Source organism: Pinus tabuliformis, chromosome 1_2 (genome assembly GCF_031772625.1).
Source record: "Pinus tabuliformis cultivar Carrire ecotype Pingquan chromosome 1_2, CPIR1, whole genome shotgun sequence".
In the NCBI taxonomy this organism is placed as follows: domain Eukaryota; kingdom Viridiplantae; phylum Streptophyta; class Pinopsida; order Pinales; family Pinaceae; genus Pinus; species Pinus tabuliformis.
In genome coordinates, this window is record NC_142298.1 from 837,567,087 (window position 1) to 837,573,653 (window position 6,567).

The following is a 6,567-nucleotide window of genomic DNA, read 5'->3' on the forward strand; positions in this document are numbered from 1 at the left end:
CCATCTTGCTCAGCACAGGTGGCCTTTGTTCTACCTGCTTTGCAACGCAGGTACACCATGGAGGAGTTGAGTTTCAGCGCAGAAGCCTAGTGGAGCACCTGCTTTGATTTCAGGACTGCTTGTTTTTGAGTGTTTTTAGGTGGACAACTGATCTAAGAGCTGTTGGTTTGCTGACCTTGTTCCTCTAGGGGTAGGAACATCATGTTTAGGGACTTTGGATCCCTTGGATTATTGACAATTCATGCCTGATGCTGCAAGGCACAAAATTGTCTATAACAGATGCCCCCTAAAGTATGAGGTCGTTTATCGGGTGAAATGCTTTATTAGGAGGATCCGAAGTTCATTGAATCTGCTGAGAAGTGTCCTGTAATAAGATACAATACAATACATTATTTTTCATACTTTTTCATGATCTAGCTGAGGCGGGCATTCCCATGCTCAGCTTTATAAATTCATTTTGGTACATAGAACAGACGATCGTCTAATGGTAGACTGATAATTCTCTGCTGAAATTATCATCCTTTGAGAAGGATGATCATCTGCTGCAATGATGTACATATCAAATGTCTTTATATCCTGAATATATATCGCAGCCTGGATGGATGAAACCAGATCCGGGGTCTTCAATCTCTTCCGATCTTCACTCGATGTACAAGTCGATCCATGTGAGAATTTCTTGAAGTCGAACATGGAAAGACATCGCTTGATTACCGGTCAATGATGTAAACCGTTAACAAGCGCGAGAGGAATCACCGATAAGGATGATGACCCTCAAGGTACAGCAGTACAATTCACATGGTGGGAATAAAGGACTTGGTGTCGACCACCATGCAAAATCCTCTGGTCGAAGGTCATTGATGTATACCTATCGCCGGAAGTGAGAAACTTGCCATTGAGGCATGCAAGCTTCAAAGTACTGAAGGGGTTGTTCCTAGATCAACTCCTTGGATAATGAGCTGATGTCGACAAGGAGCGATCCGTCAAAGGAGGGCCTTAATGAATCCCACATCATTGACACGGAACGGAGCTAGTGATTGTGATGAGGTGAAAACAAAATGTGATGTACGATTCAGGGTGGCGGTCATGAAATGGATGAAGGACAATGTATGGTAGTGGATGGGACACGGTTGACTCTTTGCAGAACAACATCTCTTGAACATATAACGACACTGATGTGATGGATTGGTAGCATTACCCCAATTGTGGATGGTGTGGCGAGGACCATGGTGATGAGACCGGTGAATGAAACAACCCAACCCGATGTGATACGGAGGACAAAGTGTCATGTTCAAGAGCGACTTGCTACCATTAAAGCTGTGAGGTTCTCCCAATTTTTCCCCAGTCATTACTGACCAGTACCTCTTTATTTTTGTCAAGCTTGAGGAGGATAACATATGCTTGTTCTATAACCTGCCCTTCGGGCAAGCCCATCGCTATGTTTTAATGAGCCTAGCGATAGGGAAACTCGTTCTCGTCTAAAGACAAGTTTGTCGCTATTTAATAAATTTAACGAGTCTAACGACAAGGATAACTCGGTCCTTTTCATTTTTTGAGAGTCTGAAAAGGTACATAAAGTCAACTCCAGAATTCCTTTTTCGTCATCTAATCCCTTAAGTCCGAAAAAGTATAAAACAATACAGAAGGGATGAGTTTTCGGTACTTTTAACGAGCCAAACAAAACAAGCGCTCGATCTTTTTGTGCAATAATCCCTCAGGTCCAAAAAGATTAAAATCTAGAGGAGGGATAGCTCTTCCGGTTGCTTTAACGAGCTGGAAGGCCAAAACTCGGCAAACTTTTCATATTTTACGAGTCAGTGAAAAGAGCTCAAAGAAGACTCGTCTTTTGAGGAACGAGTGATGAACAGGGTAGCAGCAGATTCCAGGTACAGGTTGGAATTTTCCAATCACGGCAGTGTCACAAGGATGGCTAAGTGAAATCACTCTTCGCAGCTGTTCCTCAAAATGGGTAAACAAACATATGGAGATGAACGATTGGCCAAATGAACGGATGGAGGTGAGACTGCAAGAACACGACCAAGGGCTTTAATATGGCTGTCAAAGGTTACATTTACCAAGGTTATTTACCGGGATGGGTTCGTTTTTTAACGAGCTTGAACACTGCTCAACCTTATGTTTATTTTTTAACGAGCATGAACTATGTGCTAAAACTGCTTGAATCTTGCGCTTATTTTTTAACGAGCATGAACAATGCTAAAACTGCTCGATTATATGGTTTACTCTTGATTTTTTACCATAACTAGCTTCTCTTTTTCACTGATAGCACTGCATTTTAAAATTGCTGCAACAAACTAGTTAGAAATGAGTAATATTTACTTGAAAATGAGATTAACACACTAATATTTACCTTGAACTACGTAAAAAAGAAAATAAAAAGGGTTTTTACCTCTCACTTTACCATTTCATTTGTATTTTTCTTGTTGGAGCTTTGGAGGAGCCTCTTTCCCCTTGATTTTCACCAGCTGATTCCGGGAGATTCTGCGGACGATTTTCGGCGCCGTTTGGACCAGGTAGGAGCTGAACCTTAGCTCTTCATTTTACTGTTTCATGCCTGTTTTGCTGTTCTATTGAGCCTCTGGGGTTTTGCCAGAGCGCCCTCTGATCAGCGCAGGTTCCCCATTCGAAAACTGCGTTGGGATTCAAGCTGCTTGAAGGCAGCTTGTCCCCCAACGCAGGTAGTACACTGGGCACCTGCTTTGGGGCATAAAAACAACAATTTTTCACAGATTTTGATGAAATTTTCGCCAGTTTTTCATCAATTTCAGGAGCTGACTCATTCTCTTGTTTTTTTTGCAGGGATTCTTGATCAAGATGGCCCTCACATGGTGAGAATGAGAACACGAGGAAGAAGATATGATTGCCCTTCATGATCCTGTTACGGTGGGCGCGCTACGAGACTGAAGTTTTTCTGTATCTCAAGCATGAGAGCACAGATTTCACTACTGCAGTATATGCTTGATGCTTGGGATCCTGTTAACCAAGTATTCCAGATCAGGAACAAACCCATTCCATTGACCGTGACAGACATTTACTTCTTGACTGGCTTGTCAAGGCGGGGTGCCCCCATTTCTTTATCTGGTACAGTCCGGGGGAATGATTCCGTGAGAGACTATGTCCGCCAGTATTGCAAGGAGGGGTCCCAGCCGAGCAGAGACGGCAAGGTAGTCATCCGTGACGTTACTAGCAGGCCTCTTAGGTCTATTCTGTATACTCTTGGTAGGATGGCCGGCAGCGCATCTTTACATGTTGCCAACAGGTCTCATATGCAGCACGCCTTGGAGTGTCTCCAACCGAAGATCTTCAACTGGTGTGATGCAGTGCTTACTCAGATGAAAAGTCAACTGAACAAGGTGAAGGATGGGAAGCTGAAGAACTTTGGTTTTGGTTCGATTCTGACTGCCTTCGCCTTGGAGAAGATCCCTCTGATGCAACCTCAGTACATTGACCTCGGAGTGCCTTCTCCTACCGAGCCACGCATGCAGCGATGGGTCGATCACATGTCCAGACATGCAGGTCAATCCCAGATTTCTTTCAATGCCGCTTTCTTCAGGTGGTTCAATCGCCAGGAGATGGCTTTTTCCGAGTACCCATATGTTGGTATGGATTTCCGGGGTGATCCGGATATGGTACTGCCAGACGGTGCTCAGTGGGATGCTACTGGTAAGAACTTCAACCATATTACTGTTCATTGTTTTCATTTATAATGTTCTTGTGCTTTATTCTATCAAGACTTTAATTGAACTCATGTGTGCTTGCAGATGTCGGTCCTGTTCGTCCGGCAGTTCGTCTGAGACCACCTGTTGCTGCTCCGGCAGAGGAGCCTGCTCGGAGAGTTATTATCCGTGATCTTAGCGATACTGAGACCCTTACAGCTGTGCAGGGGCAGGTTGAGAACCTGACCCGTGGTCTTCCGGATGTACAGATTGACGAGCTACCTTTACCGATGCAGCAGCATACTATCGGTGTACCTAGACGATGGACCCGTCTTCTGCGCATGATAGCACAGACTGTGGCTTACTATCAGGAGCATCACTAGGCTAGGGTGCCCCCTAACACTTTTGAGTTTTTAGGTCATATGACCAATTTTGTCTTGGTTACAGAACATTATGTATGAACTTTATAAACAGCTTATATATATTTTGATTTTCGAGTTTCGTTCTGGTTGATTTGGATGATTCATATGTACACTCTTTTATGAGGTGTCCTTTTTATAAATGTTGCAAATGTCTATCTAACACATAGTTTGCTAATGAGTCAGTTAATGTGTTTAAATTTCTTGAAATATGTTGATATTGAATTGAATCAAATCGTCTTTCCAAGATTTTTACTCTTAGGAACATGCGATAAATAGCTGGATTGCGAACAAAATATATACCATCGAGTTGTCGTATTACGAGCTGTGAGTCTAGCCTGACAATTAGTCGGCATATGCCATGTGTGATGGCATCAGAGAGTAGTTCTATCAACGCGCTATACTCAGCGATGTTATTCGTTGATTGCCCAATACATACACCTCTGAAACTTACTAACTCGCCACTTGGATAAAAAATGGCCCATGCCGCGGAAGAGAGGTTCCGCGAACTACGACTTGCTCTGTCGGCATATCCAACACATGTCTCCATAAGGTTTGACATCTGCAACGAATGAAAAAGGGGAATCACTCAACCGGAACAAGAAATTTGGCGAAAACAAAATATAACAAAAGCATGCAGGTTACTATTAAGCATAGTACCGCTTGAGGTACAGCCCATTCCGGGGCTGCGCCAGTGGAATTTCGTAGTAATCTATTAACTCGTAGGCTCCTTTTGCTAACACTCTTTTAACAATATAGGGGCCCATCCATAAGGAATTGAATTTACCAGCTCCTAATTTGTCGGATTCTTGGTCATAAAGCAAGACCAAATCACCTTCTGAGAAGACACGGGGTTTGACATTTTTGTCGAACTGAGCCTTGACTCGTTTCTTATGTGCTTCGTTAGCCAAAGCGACATCACGACGGGTTTCATCCAATTGGATTAATTCCAAGAAATGAGCCTCTTCTTCCGAAGTTCCGGGGAGGAGATCAATTGCGAGTTTAAGCGACGAAATTTCGCACTGGATTGGTAAGACTGCTTCCAGGCCATACACCAATTGAAAAGGTGTGAACCCGGTCGCGTTCTTTACCGATGTTCGGTAAGCCCACAAGGCTGAGTACAGGATTAGGTGCCACCTTCTTTTATGAACCCCGATCATCCTTTGCAACATACGCTTTAGGACCTTGTTGATTGCCTCAACTTGTCCGTTAGCTTGTGGATAATATGGGGTAGAGCTGTCGTGAGATAGCCCTAGTTTGGCAGCCAATTCGACCATCATGTGATTGCGAAAATGCGATCCATGATCCGTAACTATAGCCTGTGGTACGCCGAACCTGGCGACTACATGATTGAAAAAGAAAAGGGCAGCTGTTTCGCCAGTGTTATCCAATGTAGGCATCGCCTCGGCCCATTTGGTAAAATAGTCAACAGCAACTATAATATACCCATGCCCCCCGGTCGAGGTGGGGTTACATTGCATGAAATCGATGCCCCATTTGGCGAAAGGCTCAACTGCAACTATTGGTTGCAGTGGTGCGGGCGGTCTTCTGGTTTTGCTATCAAAGATTTGGCAGGAGTGGCAACTTCGGACTGCGATTATGCAATCTTTGAATATTGATGGCCAAAAATATCCCGTTCTTAATATCTTTTGGGCTGTAGCGAAACCTGATTGATGCCCCCCACACGCGCCTGAATGACACTCATTCAGGGCTTTTTCGGCCTCTTCATGGGTGAGACACCTCCTCAGAACTGTATCGATACCACGACGGTAAAGAGTATCACTGACGATCATGTAATCTTTTGCTTGGTATCATATACGTTTCTGTTCGGAGTGTGAGGTGTCTGGCCGAAACTTTTGGGTCTGGAGATAGATTATTATATCTCCATACCACTCATCGTTTGCATATATCAGAAACAAAGTCTCGTCCACGATTGATTCCTTGGAGGTTTCATCGTTGGACGATGATGGTAGATCGCATAATAATTCTGCGAATACCAGAGCTTTCTTTGATTTGGATTTTACAAATTCCAAATCAAACTCTTGAAGGATCGCTATCCATTTGGAATACTTGCCCCCCAGCAACTGTCGCGACAGTATATAAGTCATGGGGTTGCAATATGACAGAATGGTAGTTTTCCTAAAGAGGATATAATGTCGAAATCTCTGTACCGCTTGAACAGCAGCAAGCGCTAGCTTTTCAACGTAAGAATATTTACTTTCTGTATCATTTAAATTTTTACTTAAATAATATATAGGATGTTCAACTCCATCGACTTCTTGAACTAAAACCATCGCAATGGTTGTATCCGCTGCAGCTAGATACAGGTTAAAATCCCTAAGATAATCCGGGGCGTACATTAATGATGCTTTTACTAGAGACTCTTTCAAAGCGTCAAAGGAAGCTTGCGCAACCTGGTCCCAGTCGAAGGGTACATCTTTTTTCAAAAGACGTGTATAACCTTTAGCAAGTTCTGC